This window comes from Pipistrellus kuhlii, unplaced genomic scaffold, assembly GCF_014108245.1.
Source record: "Pipistrellus kuhlii isolate mPipKuh1 unplaced genomic scaffold, mPipKuh1.p scaffold_m20_p_10, whole genome shotgun sequence".
Lineage (NCBI taxonomy): Eukaryota > Metazoa > Chordata > Mammalia > Chiroptera > Vespertilionidae > Pipistrellus > Pipistrellus kuhlii.
Window position 1 is genome coordinate 12,090,372 of NW_023425405.1, and position 16,693 is coordinate 12,107,064.

The 16,693-nt window shown below is 43.4% G+C and overlaps 1 protein-coding gene across 6 annotated transcripts in view; it reads left to right on the forward strand.

The window, feature by feature from the left end:
• The first annotated feature begins 8,735 nt into the window (after window positions 1-8,735).
• The window catches only part of NRF1 (nuclear respiratory factor 1), a 117,721-nt gene continuing 109,763 nt past the window's right edge, over window positions 8,736-16,693 (forward strand). For 5 of the 6 annotated variants that reach the window (XM_036426778.2, XM_036426825.2, XM_036426832.2 and 2 more), the window contains exon 1: window positions 8,736-8,882. The gene's annotated coding sequence lies outside the window, so the exon portion shown is untranslated. The remainder of the gene's footprint in view (window positions 8,883-16,693) is intronic. The other variant, XM_036426788.2, reaches the window with a different exon arrangement.

Sequence of the window (16,693 nt, forward strand, 5' to 3'; positions counted from 1 at the left end):
GGCTTCGGATTTGATCCTCAGTGGAGGTGCATACGAGAGGCAACAGATTCATGTTTCTCTCTCTCTCTGTCTCTCTCTCTCTCTCTCTCTCTCTCTCTCTCTCTCAAAGTAATAAAAATACACACGCATCTTGGGTGAGGATTTCTTTTTAAAGTACATTATACTAAAAGGGGTATAACAATAAACAGTGGTCTCCTTCCCTACTCCCTTGCCACCCAGCCAGGGTCCTCTCTGGAGGCAACCAGCATGTCAAACCTTTTAGCTGTTTCTTCTGGTAGTTATCGCCACGTTTCTAAATAATATGTTTATTCTTGTAACTCCTGAATTACTAATTTTAGATGTTATCTATTAACTTTTTAATATATTTTTTTTATTGATTTTTCACAGAGAGGAAGAGAGAGGGATAGAGAGTTAGAAACATCGATGAGAGAGAATCATCGGTCAGCTGCCTCTTGCACACCTCCCACTGGGGATGTGCCTGCAACCAAGGTACATGCCCTTGTCCAGAATCGAACCCGGGACCTTTCAGTCCGCAGGCCGACGCTCTATCCACTGAGCCAAACCGGTCCCGGCTATTAACTTTTTATTATGGTAGATGAAGACCTGACAGTTTGGCACAACCTCCGTCCTTTTGTCATAACTTGGAGTTAAATCAGTATTCAGCCTGGCTGGTGGCTCAGTGGTTAGCGTGGGCCTAAGAACCAGGAGATCACGGTTCAATTTCCTATCAGGGCACATGCCTGGGTTGCAGGCTCTCCTGTCCCAGTAGGGGGCGTGCAGGAGGCATCCACTCAATGATTATCTCTCATGGTTCATGTTTCTACTCCTCTCTCCCTCTCCCCGCCTCTCTGAAATCAATAAAAAATACATATATTGTATTTTTAAAAAGTCAATATTCAGTGTGAACTTTATTATGATAACAAATTAAGTCTTTGCCACATTCTACAGAGTTCTATAGGATTGGCCCCTGGCTCCCACTTGCCCCTGCTGTTTCTCTCTTCATTCCTCTCCTCCAGCACCAGTGACCTCCCTGGTTCTTTAAAAATATATATATTTTATTGATTTCAGAGAGGAAGGAAGAGGGAGTGAGAGATAGAAACATCAATGATGAGAGAGTATCGTTGATCGGCTGCCTCCCGCAGGCCCCCTTGTGATCGAGCCCACAGCCTGGGCACGTGCCCTGACCAGGAATCGAACCGTGACCTCCAGATTCACAGTGACCACCAAAATGGTGAGCCAAGGGTTTTTCCCGGGTCATGTCTCTCCAAGCCAAAGAATGAGCTCTGCGGACCAGCACATTTAAGCAAAGGTGTGGAAAATGTATTACAAGCAGATCCAGACTCCCCGCACAGGGAGCAGGTCCGATAATGGGCTGCCTGCCGTGGCCTTGTAGTCCAGGGGCATATATTTGCTACAAACCTGCTTCTATGTCTGTAGATTGATTCCCTCATTGTTCTTGCCCAGCAATAGACCCGAATGTTCTCTGTTCTGTGTCAGTACACCTAAAGTCCTCCCTTGGTTACCCATGCCTCCTGCTTTAAGTCCAGAAACATTTTGTTATTTCTGCTTGGTTGGTTCCTGTGATGAGGCTGGCTCAAACTGCCATGTCTGCCCCTGCCTATGTTCTGCTTGCCTTTGTTTTCCACTGGACCCCTGTCCTATCTGCCTGCATTTCAAGCTAACTTCTCTCCATAGATTGACACACAACCACTGGGCCTCCCTGGTTCTTTAAACATTCAACCACACTGAGTGCACCCCTGCCTCAGGGCCTTTGAGCTTGTTTTCCCCATTTTCAGAATATAATCCACCCGGTCCTGCTTTCTTTCTTTTGTTAATCCTTGCCCAATGGGCCATTGATTTGAGAGAGAGAGAGAGAGAGAGAGAGAGAGAAACATTGACTTTCTGCCTTCTGTACCTGCACATGCCAGACAGGGATCAAACCTGCAATCTAGGTACTATGTGCCCTGACCAAGAATGAACCCAAAACCTTTTGGTGTATGGGACAATATTCCAACCAACTAAGCCACCCAGCCAGAGTTGATAACATATAATTGTTGTTAAATGTGAGGATATTTTCTTTTCAATTTATTTATTTATTTATTTATTTATTTATTTATTTATTTATTTAGAGAGTGGAAGGGAAGGAGGGGAAGAGAGAGAGAGACATTGATTGGTTGTCTCCCACATTTGTCCACTGGGGCTAGGGATCCAACTGGCAACCCTTACGTGTATGGGTCAATGCTCTAACCACTGCGCACACTGCCAGGGCTATACGTTTTTTGAGAGAAGGAACTTTGTTTACATCTTGAGCCTAGGAACATGCCTAGTATGTAGAGGGCTATCAATAAACATCTGACTCACCTTAGTGGTTTGGCTCACTGGATAGACTCACTCTATGTACTGTACAGGCACATCCTTATATAACCTACTTATATTTTTTGTTTTTGTTTTTAATATTTTTTATTTATTTCAGAGAGGAAGGGAGAGGGAGAAGAAAAGGAGAGGGAAAAGAGAGAGATAGAAACATCAATGATGAGAGAGAATCATTGATCAGCCGCCTCAGGCATGCCTCCTGCTAGGGATTGAGCCCACAACCAGGCTGTGCCTTTGACAGGAATAGGACCTGGGACCCTTCAGTCCAAAGGCTGACTCTCTCTTCACTGAGCCAAACCACTAGGGCGACCTACTTATGTTAATGTAACACAGATGTCACTGATTGGCACAGGCCTCTTTTGTTCGAGCGAGTATAAAGGTAGCACTGACCTTTATATGCAACAAACCATCCGCCTACGCCTGCTCGTGTCTTTTTCCAGTTCCTGGCGATGAAAGAGGTGAAGTCCCTGGCAGAGGAACTTGGGCCTAACATGCCCCCTCTTCCTTCATGCTTAGGTCATATTCAAGAGTCTGATGACCCTCGAGCAGCCCTTTGAGATCTCATGGGAGTATTTTCTATGATATTACTTCACCTTGACGTATATGAGCTTGCTATTAAGTCCAATCCTTCCTACCCCAAGGTTCAGCTCAGAGACTATCATTTTGATGAAGTCCTCCTAACCCTCACTGTAAACTGGGGCCAGAAGTGGGGTGAACTTAGCAAGGCGAGGCACTCCCTCTCAGAGTTGTGCAAATCTCTCTCCCATCATAGTTTGCGCTCAGGCCTGATTGCTCTGCCTCAGCCTTCCCCACCTTCATTCCATGTTGCTGACTCTGCCCAGTGATCTTCCCAAAACACGTGGCTTCCCTGTTGTCAGCCGTCATTCAACATTTTGTCTGAAACAAAACACAGCCTCTTTCATCTAAATTGGCTTTCCTTTATAGATGACTGTCAATGGTATCACAGTTTTTTGTCATTTAGTTCTTAAAATGTTGGAATTACTCCTGACTTTTGCTCTCCTAATCCTTAAATATCTCATCAGTTACTTGAATTTTCCTTCATTTGTATTTATTTATTTAGCCATCTCCAGCCTAATTTTGATCCATTAGGGATTTCAGCATGTCTTTCAAGGACTGATATGAAGTGGTATTAAGATATTTGGTTAGGGATCTGAGAATGCCTTGGCCAGCCATCTCTCCTTCCCATGAGGTCCCCAGGGGAAATACATATAAAAATGACACAATCAGGCGAAAGAAACCTTTATTATTAGGTGGGTATTATTAGCTCAAACCACAATGTAGAAGTCAGGAAAGATAGTCTGGACTCTGGTTGTCTCTGCATATTCTCTCTCATCAGTACCCAATCATGAGTCTTACTCTCTAGCACATGTGTCAAACACAAGGCCCGCGGGCCAAATCTGTCCAGCCAGGCCTTGCAATGTGGCCCGCACCGCGCTGTCATCACTGCACTCCGCTGCGTTTCCATCACAATGACAGTTTATGACTGTTCAGTAAACCATTCGGCCAGCGATTTAGGCTGGATTTTAGATTTTGGCCCCTTCTCTGATTGAGTTCGACACCCCTACATCTAGTGGAACAAAAAGCCACTCTTACCAGAGAAACTGAAGAGAAAGACTAATCTACAGCCTTTCTGCCCAAAGATTGGGGCTGTCCAAGTCTTCCTAGTGGGCAATAGCCCCACGGCTAGCAACGTCTAGAGAGGAACGGAGAGGATGCTGGCTGGGGTGCATCAGAGTAGAGCAGGGCAGCCCTTGTTACCACTCAACTTTGTGAAGATGGGACATTGCACTCACTCATGTGGAATCTGTTACTTTTCAAAGGCTCAATCCCTCGAAAATGAAACTTACTCCATATTCTCCAATTTTAGCAAGCTTTTTTTTCCTTGCTAAAAAGGGGTGGGGGTGGGATGAAATTTTTTGCTCACTTTCCCGACTCCACTCTAATGGCAATGAATGTGGGGGAAGCCTTGAGTGCCCTCTAGGGACCAGTGGCTCAACTCAAATTTGGACTCTTGGTGAATCTACACTAAGCTGATCTTGTTCATGCTTACTGAAATAAATTGTCAAAAGCTATCTATTGCCTTCTGAGTTAAGAATCAATTTTTTTTATTTGGCCATATTTTTATTTACTACATATACTATAAACATATACAATACATGCTACAAAAAACATTTTTTTGAAATCTTACTGTCAAGAAAGTGTATAATGTTGTAATACAATGGCACATGTTCATATTTTTATTTCAAATTGGTTTGCTTGTCATCCATTAATAGTGAAATGTTACTTAAGGATAATTAAAAATTACCTATTTGCATTATTAACAATAAACAATTCCAACAAATTAATAAGAATTAAGCATGTCAAATATTAGTATCCAAAAATCAGGCCTTTGCAGAAATGATTATATTATATAAAATATAGCAGCCAATTTCAGTTTACTTTGCTTTGTACAGTAAACAAATAAGAACTTTTTTGACAATAAGAACCAATTTAAAGAGGTCTTCAGGTCCCTCTACAGTCTGGCTCAACATACTTTTTTTTTTAATCATTAGAATGATCTTGGGATTATGCCAGACTAGGCAACAATAGGAAAATAGCCGAAACCGGTTTGGCTCAGTGGTAGAGCGTCGGTCTGCGGACTGAAAGGTCCCGGGTTCAATTCCTGTCAAGGGCATATACGTTGGTTTCAGGCACATCCCGGGTGGGGGGTGTGCAAGAGGCAGCTGGTCGATGTTTCTCTCTCATCGATGTTTCTAGCTCTCTATCTCTCTCCCTTCCTCTCTGTAAAATATCAATACAAAATATATATAAAAAAAAGAATAGGAAAATAACATCAAATATAGTCACCCAATAAAGAGGCCATTTGGATCTAATTGAGAGAGGAATGAACCTAAGCGGTTACCAGGATTTCCCTACCAGGTAATCTAATCCAGAAAGACCTAGGTAAGGCATCACGGGAATCTAACCTGTAGGGTGGGCTCCGGGAGAACCCTGTGACCTGCAGCATATAAAAGGGACTTGGTGTGTTCTCTGAGAAATGGTGGTCAAAAATCCCTGACCAAAGACAACCTCAGCCTGCTGAGGCAGGAGTCCCCATTCTCTTGCAAAGGTAAACCCAATGCTTGAGACAGTAACCTCAATAGTAAATGCCATTGAATCTTAAGGTTCAGAACTAAATATGAGAATGATGAGTATGTCAGACCCATAGTATTCATATTTTTGTGTTAACTTTGTTAACCTGTTAACCGGGGAGTTCTCTTTTTAATTACGCAACCTGTAATGGGCGCATACTCTCTCACTAGGACGTGTCAGTATGTCGTAATTTCATATTATTACTATTTTTTTTATTTATACTTAATTAAAATAAATGATATATATATATTTTCATTTATTTATATATAAAGCACAAAGGAAAATACAAAATTACAAAAAAATAGAAAAGAATACCAACAAAAAAATGAAAACATTGAATTAAAAAATTATAAATTTTACAAACAATTATAAAGATTACAAAAAATATATACTGTCCCTCTCAGGGCGCAACATATATTTCCAGGACATATTCATACGTCCTACCCGTTCCCGATATTGTTTATGTTTGACGTATTTATACGTCCTGCTTGGTTAACAGGTTAATATACTGTCCAATTGGGTATTTTCAATGTAATTTAGAGAGTTTATTGTTAGAGAATCTGACAAATTAGCATTGTGATTCCAATGAAAAATATATAATTGAGTAATTAATCTTAGACTTGTATTAGAGAATTCTGCTAGTTTGCAAATAGCATTTAGAGGATCTGACATTCACTATATTTGTTCCCTATATTAGATTTCTAAGTATCATGAATTGCTATTTGCTAGAGAGAGGACTAAGAGCAAGTAACTTACACTTCTTGTGCCTGTTTTCTCACCTGTGGAATAAGTATAATAAAAACACCTACTTCATGAGGTTGTGAGGGAATTAATGAGTTTGTACAAGAGTTTGCAATAGAGCCTGACTTCTAGTGAATGTTCAATAAGTCAGTTGTTGTTATTATTTATAAAGAGGTTTTGTCAGTTCAGATATTTAAATACAATATTTAAAAATAAGGTGAAAATATTATGTTTAAAATGCTGTTTAGAATGTTTAGGAAAATTTATTAACAGTGTTGTAACTGAAGCTGTTATTGGGGGGAGTTTAGTGTATTCCAATTTATTCGGAGGAGCATTAATCAGCTTCCTCTCACAATGCCCGTATCTGTATCCCAAGCACCAAGCACTTCATACAGAGTAGAGCACCAAATCTGTGTCGAATGGAACTGAGAAGTCATCTAAAAAAGATTCTGCCTGGCCAGTGTGCTCAGTGGTTGAGTGTCAACCTATCAACCAGGAGGACTGATCCCAATCAGGGCACATGCCTGGGATGCGGGCTGGATCCCCACTGTGGGGCATGCAGGAAGCAGCTGGTCAATGGTTCTCTCTCATCATGATGTTTCTCTCTCTCTCCTTCTCCCTTCATCTCTAAAATAAAAATATATTTAAAAAAAGAAAAGACTACAGAGAAGAAAGTTCTGTACAGAGAGCAGCCCTTGCCAAAGTGGTGAGGTGGAGAACTTCCTGTCTTGTATGACCAGAGAGCTTCCGGGTTTGGCAGTCCTGGTGAGGTCCGGGACAGATGACGTCAGAGCTGGCAGCATCGGATGAGGTCATGAAGAGCCTTGATGTCACCTCAAAGAATTTTAGACTCTAACTTATGGGTAATGGGATCTTACTAAGCCTGTTAAGCAAGGAAATGGCATGATTTACTTAAAAAAAAAAAAAAAAACACGAAAAAAACACCCACCACAATCAAGCTATAGGGTGTAGAATGGGTTGGAGAAGGCAATTCCTATAGCAGGGAGACCAGTTTAAGAGTGTTTTGCAGTATCTTGATGAGAAATGATAGAAGCTTGAGCCAAGTTAAGAAATGACAAGGAAGGACAGTTTTAAAAATCTAATTCATTATGGAGATTTGAGGGAGAGAGAGGAGTATTGGACCATTCCTAGGTTTCTGACGTGAGTCCCTGGGTGTTAGGTGGTGACAATTAATTCACTTTCTTAGAAATCACTGAATAAAAAGACATTCTGTTTTTATTTTTTTGCGATATATTCTTATTGATTTATGGACCCTTGAGTCCATAGGCTGACGCTCTATCCACTGAGACAGACAGGCGAGGGCAAGGCTTTCTGTTTTTAGAGATGTTTAATTTTGTTGAAAACTGAAGTTTCTTGTTTGGCTGGCACGGATTCTTATCATTGATGTTTCTCTCTCCCTCGCCCTTCCTCTCTCAAATCAGTTAAAAGAAATATTTAAAAATAAAGAAAATTAAAGTTTCCTAATTTTGTTGAGCTGTTTTCTGACACCCTTCGGGATATTTAGAAATTCCCTAGGGCCTTTATTTGTGTTAACTTTTGTGTTCAAGGCAATGGTTCTTCCACGATGGTGTCCTGAGAATAATCAGGAGGATGTGTGTGAGGGGATGGGATAGAGGGCGGTGTTAATAATGAGGGTTCCTGCACCAAGCAGCCGAGATTCTGGAGACACCCTTTGGGGCCCAGGATTTAAATGATCAGCCCGAATGAGTAGGATTCAGGTAGTCTCCTGACCACACGTTTAAAAAGAAAGAATAACTAAGTCACTTCTAAGACGCCTCTAAAATTGGGTTGTCTTTCTGCTACCCGCAGCTTCGCGGGCACCTGCTCGGGGTCCCTATTGCTTTGGACTCCCTCCAGCTCCTCGTACAAGCTCCCCAAGAGCAAGGACTTGGTCTTCCTCACCCGGGCATCTCCGACGAAACCGAGAAAAATGTTTGGCACAGAAAGTGTCCTCTAGAAACGTTCGCCCAGTGAATGCGTGAGCGACATGATTCATAGACTGCTCTTTGCACAGAAACGTGTGCCTCTCAGTACCCGGAGAGGGTTTGAGATGGGGAAACGAAGGTCATTCCAGAGACAGAGTGAGGGTGCGAGTGCAAGACAGCGCTGAGGAAAACGCAGGGACCCCCTTTCCGATGGTCTGTGCACACTCAGGAGCCCCCATTCCCGGGATGTGCGGCCAGAAGCGTTCCTCTCTCCAGACTACTAGCAACCACCATCTTGGGCTCCCCGCGCCACTTCTCCCGGGGCGTCCGCCCTCGATTGATCCGTTTGCTTTCGTGGCGCCCGCCGGATCCAAACCTTGGGAGCGATACACGTGAACGCGAAAAGAGGCCGCGGGGAGCCGCAGAGACCCTCCGCCGCGGACCCTCCGGCGGGCCGCCTCGCCAAAGGAAGCGCCGACCTCCCCATCATGGCGGCCGCCGGGCGGGGAAGCCGGGCCCGTGCGTCGCGTGCGTGCTCCCCCCTCCCCTCCCCCCGGCGGCGGCAGAGGCGGCAGCGCTCGCCATTGCCGCTGGTGGCAGGAGGCTGCGAGGAGCCGGCGCGGTCGCAGTCTCCACGGCGCAGGCCCACGGTAGCGCAGCCGCTCTGAGGTGAGTGCCCTACCGCGCAATCTCCAGCTATTTCAGCCCCGGCGCAGCCGCAACACGCCGCCCGCCCGCCGGCCGGCCGGCCCGCCCCGCCGCCGGCACCCTGCCGCCCCCGGCTCCGGGCCCGGGCCCCCGCCGCGTTCGGCCCGCCTCGGGCGGGGGGCCCGGCCCGGCCCCGGCAAACCGCCACTCCGAGGATGCGCAGGCCGCACTAGGCCCCGGGCGTCCTGGCGGGCTCGGGAGGGAGGCGCTGCCCGCCGGAGAGCCCCCCAGGGTTCCGGCCTCCCTGGCCGCCCGAGGCTCTCGGGGCTGCGGCCTCCTCTCCGGCGTGGAACCCGGTGCCCGGGCCCTGCCTTCCCGCGGGCTCAGGGCGGGCGGCCCGGGAGAGCGCGCCGGCCGGGCCGGGCACTGGAGGCGGGCGGGCGGGCGGGCTGCGCGGGACGGAGCCGCGGCTCCTCGCTCGCCCCCGGGGGCCCTTCCTGGGTCCGGGCCGCGGGCGGGCGGGCGGCCGGGCCGGGCGCCGGAGCCGCTGTCTCCTGCGGGGAGAGGAGGCGGCTCTCGGGGCGGCCTCCGCGGCTCCCCTCCCGCCGGGGCGGCGTGGGCTGGTGACCCAGGTAGACCGGGGGACGCCGGAACATGGCGCGCTGCCCACCTTCTTGCAAGTTAGAAGGCGGCTCGGGCAGCGGCGGCGGCAGTTCCAGGAGGAGGCGGAGGAGGAGGGCGCCGAGCCCTTTTGTATGCAGAAATGAGGAGCGACATTGTGTGTTCTCCCACGGCTGACATGCTGCTGCCCGCGGGGGAACCTCGGTTCTTCGGTGCCTGGGGTGGAGGACCCCTGGGGGAGGGAGAGAGGGGGAGTGGCGAGTGGCGGGGCCGAAGGAAGGAAGCGAACCTTTGCGGCTGGGAAGACCGGGGCTCGGGATGATGGCTTTTGCATGATTATTTTATACCGTATTCCCAGCCTTTCTGGGAACTCGGGGGTTTGTCCATTCCTGCATGTTATCGGTGCGATGATGTCCGGCGCTTCTCTCACCTGTTGTGTCGTGGTTGCTGGTTCCAAAGTTTCGACAGGGCATCTATTTGTGCTCATCAGAACTTGGAAATTGTTTAAAAATGCTTTTTTTATTTTTAGGGCTTTCCAATGGTAACTGCTCCAGCCAGTTGGAGGAGCTGTTGCCTGGTCTCCATCACTTTTTTTCTTTTTTTTTCTTCCAAGCATTAGATTTGAATATATTACTTGCTTACTTTAGAGCTCGTGCCAGTTGTGCTTAAGTATTTCTGAGGTCAGAGCAAAATGCACATTATCTTCACTTCACAGAGACAGTGTATTGGGGAGTTTTAGGGTGAAAGGTAGAGTGAGTGAACCTGTCAAACTTTGTCCCAGGGATTCATCTGTGGCCTCAGCGATCCTTTTCTCATTTCATCTCTGCCTACGCTTTAAAAAATGTGTTTTCCTTTGTCCTGGAACAGTCAGTTATTGGGTTGTTCCTCACTCAAGGAAAAGGGAGAGAGGATCTTGGAGATGCTGGTTGTGTGTGTGTTATTCAGTGGTGGCCTGACTCCCTAAGATTGTGTTTGAAAGTTCTTATGTTATCCTACAAGGGAGGGAAAATATGACTAGTTCTGTCTGTACATCTGCGTGTAATTTCCTTATTTTATTTAGTGCAAAAGCAAACATACAGTTATCACATGTAATGTAGTATATTTATTCTTAACTTGGGCCCTAAATTGTGTGCAGCATTTTTGTGTCCAGGGACTTATTTTTTCTTCTGACAGCATCCTTATTTAGAGCCCTGTGATTTCATGGCACCTTCCTCCCAGTACCCCCATCTCAAGCTCAGCTTGTATGAGGGAAAATGACTTTTTTTGCTAGTAGTCAGTGGTCATATTCTCAGTTAGGGAAAAAAAAATTTTTTTTTCTTATACCCCAAGCCAGGAGTTTTCAGGGAAATAGTTTTGTTATTAGATTTATGGAAATTTAGCTTCTGGACTTAGGAAAGTAAGTATAGAGTAGAAGATAATGCAGGCCCTTGTTCAGATATGGAAGGGATTAAAGGAGAAAGGATTTCAGGTTTTCCTCCCAGTTCATGCATATTCCAATGGAACCCGAAAGTGTATGATTATTTATGTTTTTTAATTATTTTTTAAAAATATTTTTATTTCAGAGAGGAAGGGGAGAGGCAGAGAGAAACATCAAGATGAGATTCAGCCGGGACCGGTTTGGCTCAATGCATAGAGCGTCGGCTTGGGGACTGAAGGGTCCCGGGTTCGATTCCGGTCAAGGGCATGTACCTTGGTTGCGGGCATATCCCCAGTGGGGGGTGTGCAGGAGGCAGCTGATCGATGACTCTCTCTCATCGATGTTTCTGACTCTCTATCTCTCTCCCTTCCTCTCTGTATAAAATCAATAAAATATATTAAAAAAAAAAAAAAAAAAAAGATGAGATTCAATTGGCTGCAACCTGCACGCCCCCTACTGGGGCTCCAGCTCACAACCCAAGCATGTATTCTTGACAGGAATCCAACCTAGGACCCTTCCGTCCACAGGCCAAAGCTCTATCCACTGAGCCAAACCAGCTAGGGCAAGTGTATTGTTTTTTAATTTAATGACAATTATGCATCCATCTCTGATTTTGCTAGGGAGCTGAAGACCAACTTCCCATGATTTAAATACCTGAATTTGCATTGCCTGTAGGTTCAGTCATACCATTGGGTTGTCTTCAAAAGTATTTTCTGTGAAATAATCACAAGTGGGTGACTGTTAAAAGGGAAATTTAAGCTCTGTGGGGTCTGGGATTAATTTCTACTTGATGATAAACAGTAGTTATTGAAATTAAATTTCCCCCCACAAATATTTAAAAAGGTGTGCTGATAATTGGTTTCTGGAAGGTCTTTAGAAGCACACTCTCTAGTCCTCTGGAGAAGAGGAAATTATTGCATACCTTCCGTTTCTGTCATATCTCTAGGTGAGCCCTGTTCATCCACTCAGTTCCACTGTGGGTTGTTGAGTGAGTGTCAGAAGTGTCTACCTGAAGCATTTCCATGTATTCTGTCTGGGGCTGAAAATGTGATACTTGAATTTAGATGTTTGTGTGTGACTTTGCATGATGCTTATTAATACATATATAAATAGTATTGGGAAAGTCAGCCTTACAAATGTCATCTTTGACCTTTTGTAAAAAACATTTCAGAAAATGTTCTTTACTAAAGGACATTTTCTCTGTTCTTTCATGTTTTCCTTGAGAGCTAAAGCTAGTGTTTTTAGTCTGAGCTTATCCAAATATAATTTTTCATGAATGTTTAGTAAAACAGCAGTGGAAAAGAAACCCACTTGTTAAGCTAATTTTAGAAATATTTTATTTAGACTAAGTCCATTCAATGTTTTTTGCTGCTTGGAGACATGTTAATTTTTGTGCATTGTATATCATTGTTCCTTATTTTTTAGGGGTAGATTATCCACTTTCTTGTTTTTTTCAGTTAGTATTTTTATCCATCAGTTTTGTACTAAAATGAACAGGCTGGAAGAGAAGTAGTAAAAAGAGGTGAAATAAATCAATTTCAGGTGTTTCCAGAAGATTACAACAACATTCAACTATTGGAAACTTAATCCTGGAGTAACAAAAAAAGCTTTGTCTGGTTATTTTGATGTAATATGGACACAACCTAGCAAATTAATTTTTGACTGCTCAAGGAAAATAAGTGGCTTATTTTCCTTGGAATATACATATTTTCTGAAGTGCAGTTCAGAATTAGGCTAATTAATTTTATTTTATTATTATTTTAAAAAAATATATTTTATTGATTTTTACAGAGAGGAATAGAGTTAGAAACATCAAGAGATAGAAACACCGATCAGCTGCCTCCTGCACACCCCCTACTGGGGATGTGCTCGCAACCAAGGTCCATGCCTTTGACTGGAATCAAACCTGGGACACTTCAGTCTGCAGACTGGTGCTCTATCCATTGAGCCAAACTAGTTTCAGCATAGGCTAATTTATTCTTGATTCCACTTATTGCAGTTTAGTTAGTTGCCAAAGCTTCAAAAAAGTTTTATTTTTTCTCTTTTCATCATATCGCCTGTACACTAACTATGTCCTAAATGTGAATTTTATTTTTTTATTTTATTTTTTTTTAAATATATTTTATTGATTTTGTACAGAGAGGAAGGGAGAGAAACAGAGAGCTAGAAACATCGATGAGAGAGAGTCATCGATCAGTTGCCTCTTGCACACCCCCTACTGGGGATATGCCCGCAACCAAGGTACATGCCCTTGACCGGAATCGAACCCGGGACCCTTCAGTCCCCAAGCCGACGCTCTATTCATTGAGCTAAACCGGTCCCGGCCTAAATGTGAATTTTAATGTGAACTAAAGAAAAGTCAGAATTGCAACTTTATAGAGATGTTTTAGTATATTATAAGAAAGAAAAAAATTAGGGGGCAGTTCAGACAGACTTAAAATATTTGTGTTCCCTTGAGGCAAATCTGTATTTTATCGACAGCAATCACTTAGAACACATGTGTCAAACACAAGGCCCGCGGGCCAAATCCGTCCCGCCAGGCCTTGCAATGTGGCTCGCACCGCGCTGTCATCACTGCACTCCGCTGCGTTTCCATCACAATGACAGTTTATGACTGTTCAGTAAACCATTCGGCCCGCGATTTAGGCTGGATTTTAGATTTTGGCCCCTTCTCTGATTGAGTTCGACACCCCTAACTTAGAAGATAAACAGGCCAAACCTCCAGAATTTCAGATCTCTCATAACCTGCCTTAAACTGCTATTGAACCAGATAATATTTCTTAAGGAAGCCGTGTGTGTGTGTGTGTGTGTGTGTGTGTGTGTGTGTGTGAAAATAATCTAGTTTTATAAATTGGATGATCATTGGAAGTTAGGAGATATACTGGTTTGAAAAGAAGTTCAGTGAGCTACTTTTGTATGGGTCATCAGTTCGTGAGTATGTAAGCATAGTATTTAGAAGATTAATTTATGCATGCTGATTTCTGTGGTTGCAAATGTGAAAAGTTTAGCTGACAGTTTGAGTGGACTTTTTCTTAGCTCTTAAGTAGTGCCTGTTGGATAAATTGCCAAGTGTTTTTCAGAATCATGAAGAATGAGCTTTGTATGCATAAATGATAAGACCATTTTCAAAAAAGAGCTTGTAATTTACTGTTGGTAAAGTCTTTGCATTTCAGAACTTGGAGAGTCTGTTTTGTTGCTGGTACTGAATGCTAATGTGGTTAGTCTGGCAGCTAAACCTACAAAGAACAAGAGGAAGTGAGGAAATGTCCTTATGAAACATTGCTTAAAACTAAGCAGTGGACTAGAGAAATGAGGAGCGAGAGACTAGGAGACTTAATTCTTGTTTTATGTTCAAAAGAGGATGAGGTGTACCAGCCTTGAGAAATAACCTTAAGTTACTTTGGGGTTCTGCCCTTCATTGACCTAACATTGATTAAAGAAATGCAATATTGCAGTCATGTGCCAGGTACTAGAATAACAAATAAACCATGGGCCTTGTCTAGTAGGGGAGAAAGATTGAATGCCCAACTAACTATAATACAGTTTGTTGAGAACAGAAAGAGTGGTGTGGATTATAGAGGGAGGGAGGAATTCCCTCTGGGAAGGAATGGGTGATGCAGGGAGAAAAAGTGAGGTTAGGGAAGACTTTTCATGTAGGGGATGTTGAAGTGTGACTTTGAAGGGTGAGTGGCAGTCATACTGATGGAGAAGAGGCTTGAGGAAGGGCATTGAGAGTCTGAGAAATAGCGAGTAGATTTTGCAGTTCATAGCGAGTAGTGGAAAATGAAGCTGATGAAGTTGTGACTTGATTGGGAAGAGCATGGGGAGAGTTAAAGATTTTAGTTGGTGAATAGATGATGATGCCTTTATTTTTTAATGCTAAGGTAGAAACTGCAAAAGAGTGTAATATCAAGAGTGAGGAAAAGACTAAGGGCAACCTTGTGGAGCATCTACATTATGGGTGTCGAACTCAATCAGAGAAGGGGCCAAAATCTAAAATCCAGCCTAAATCGCGGGCCGAATGGTTTACTGAACAGTCATAAACTGTCATTGTGATGGAAACGCAGCGGAGTGCAGTGATGACAGCGCGGTGCGGGCCACATTGCAAGGCCTGGCGGGACGGATTTGGCCTGCGGGCCTTGTGTTTGACACATGTGATCTACATCTAAGGTCAGGTAGACGAAGAGCCTTTTGAGGGACGTTGAAAAGGAATGGGTAAAGGTAGTTGGTGTGGGTTGAAGAAGCTGAAGATAGAGATTAAAGGAATTTTATCAAGGAATTTAGCAAAGTAAAATGAGCAGTCTACTACAGAGCTCATTGGGATGAAAACTGAATGTGATAATCAAGAGTTAAAAGACATTTTGTGAATGTGTGTGTGTGTATGTATTGTATGTATATACATATGTATATACATATGTATATATATACGGGGTGGGCAGAAGTAGGTTTATAGTTGTTGGTATGGAAAAATATATAATACAAGAATAATAATACAAGAATAAACTTTTGCATACTCATAACTGTAAATCTAGTTTTGCTTACCCCTGTATGTATATATGTATTTATTGATTTGCAAGAATCATGATAAACAATAGATCTCTAGAGCATCATTGAATATAGGTTAGGACCTATAAAATCAATTTAATAGAGGACCCATGCTTAGAAAGAAGTCCAGTCCTCTCATTTCATGAGAATTAGAGGATAAAATCACTATGAGAGGACTTAAATTCTAACAATAGGGTTTATATATTTGAATATATAGTATAGAATGTTTGAGTTTATAGTCTCTTAAAATACAGATTCCTCTTGAAAGGTTTTGAGGTTTTATTATTATTAGTTTAATATATTTTTATTGACTTCAGAGAGGAAGGGAGAGGTAGAGAGAGAGAGAGAGAAACATCAATGATGAGAAGCATTGATTGGCTGCCTCTTGCACACCCCTTCCGGGGATGTACCCGCAACCAAAGATGTACCTTGACCGGAATCGAACCTGGGACCTTCCAGTCCGCAGGCTGATGCTCTTATCCACTGAGCCAAACCAGTTTTGGCTCAAAGGATTATTCACATATATATATATTGATTTTAGAGAGGAAGGGAGAGGAGAAATAGAAATATCAATGATGAGAGAGAATCACTGATTTGCTGCCTCTTGCATGCCCCAACCTGGGATCGAGCCCCCAACCTGGACATGTGTCCTGACCAGGAATCAATCCTGGTTCATAAGTTGATGCTCAACCATTGAGCCACACTGGACTCTAAAGATTCTTCAAGCGCGCGCACACACACACACATGTCAAGGGCCTTTTCAGTAATGTTAGTGTTTAAGTCAAGTGTTGGTTGTATTAGGTCAAGGGAAATAAATCTTGAGTAGGTGTCTCAGATGAGGAACTTTGGGAAGGTATGAAGCAGCTCTAGGAGTTAGGAGTAGGAGCACCAGAAGGAAGGTGGGAGGAAGGCCAAAGCAAAGCTTAACCAATTTCAGAATTTTGCCAAGTCTTCTGGACTCTTTTGTGTGTTTTGTTAATATTCCAGGATTCACACTAGTACATGACTGTCTATTCATGCACTGTATACAATAGACTTTGTGGGGGGATCAAGCTATCATTGTTTTAAAGAAAAAGTGAGTTTTGAAAGAAAGCTAATAGATTGTACTAAAAAATTCATTTTTAGTTGGGAGTTGCTTATACTTTCAAAATTTTTTAAAATATACAAATATTTTAATCTAGTATTCCGGGGCCAGAAATTTATCCTCTCCTTGCTTAATTTTTCTTACCATGAAATGAAAAGACCATGG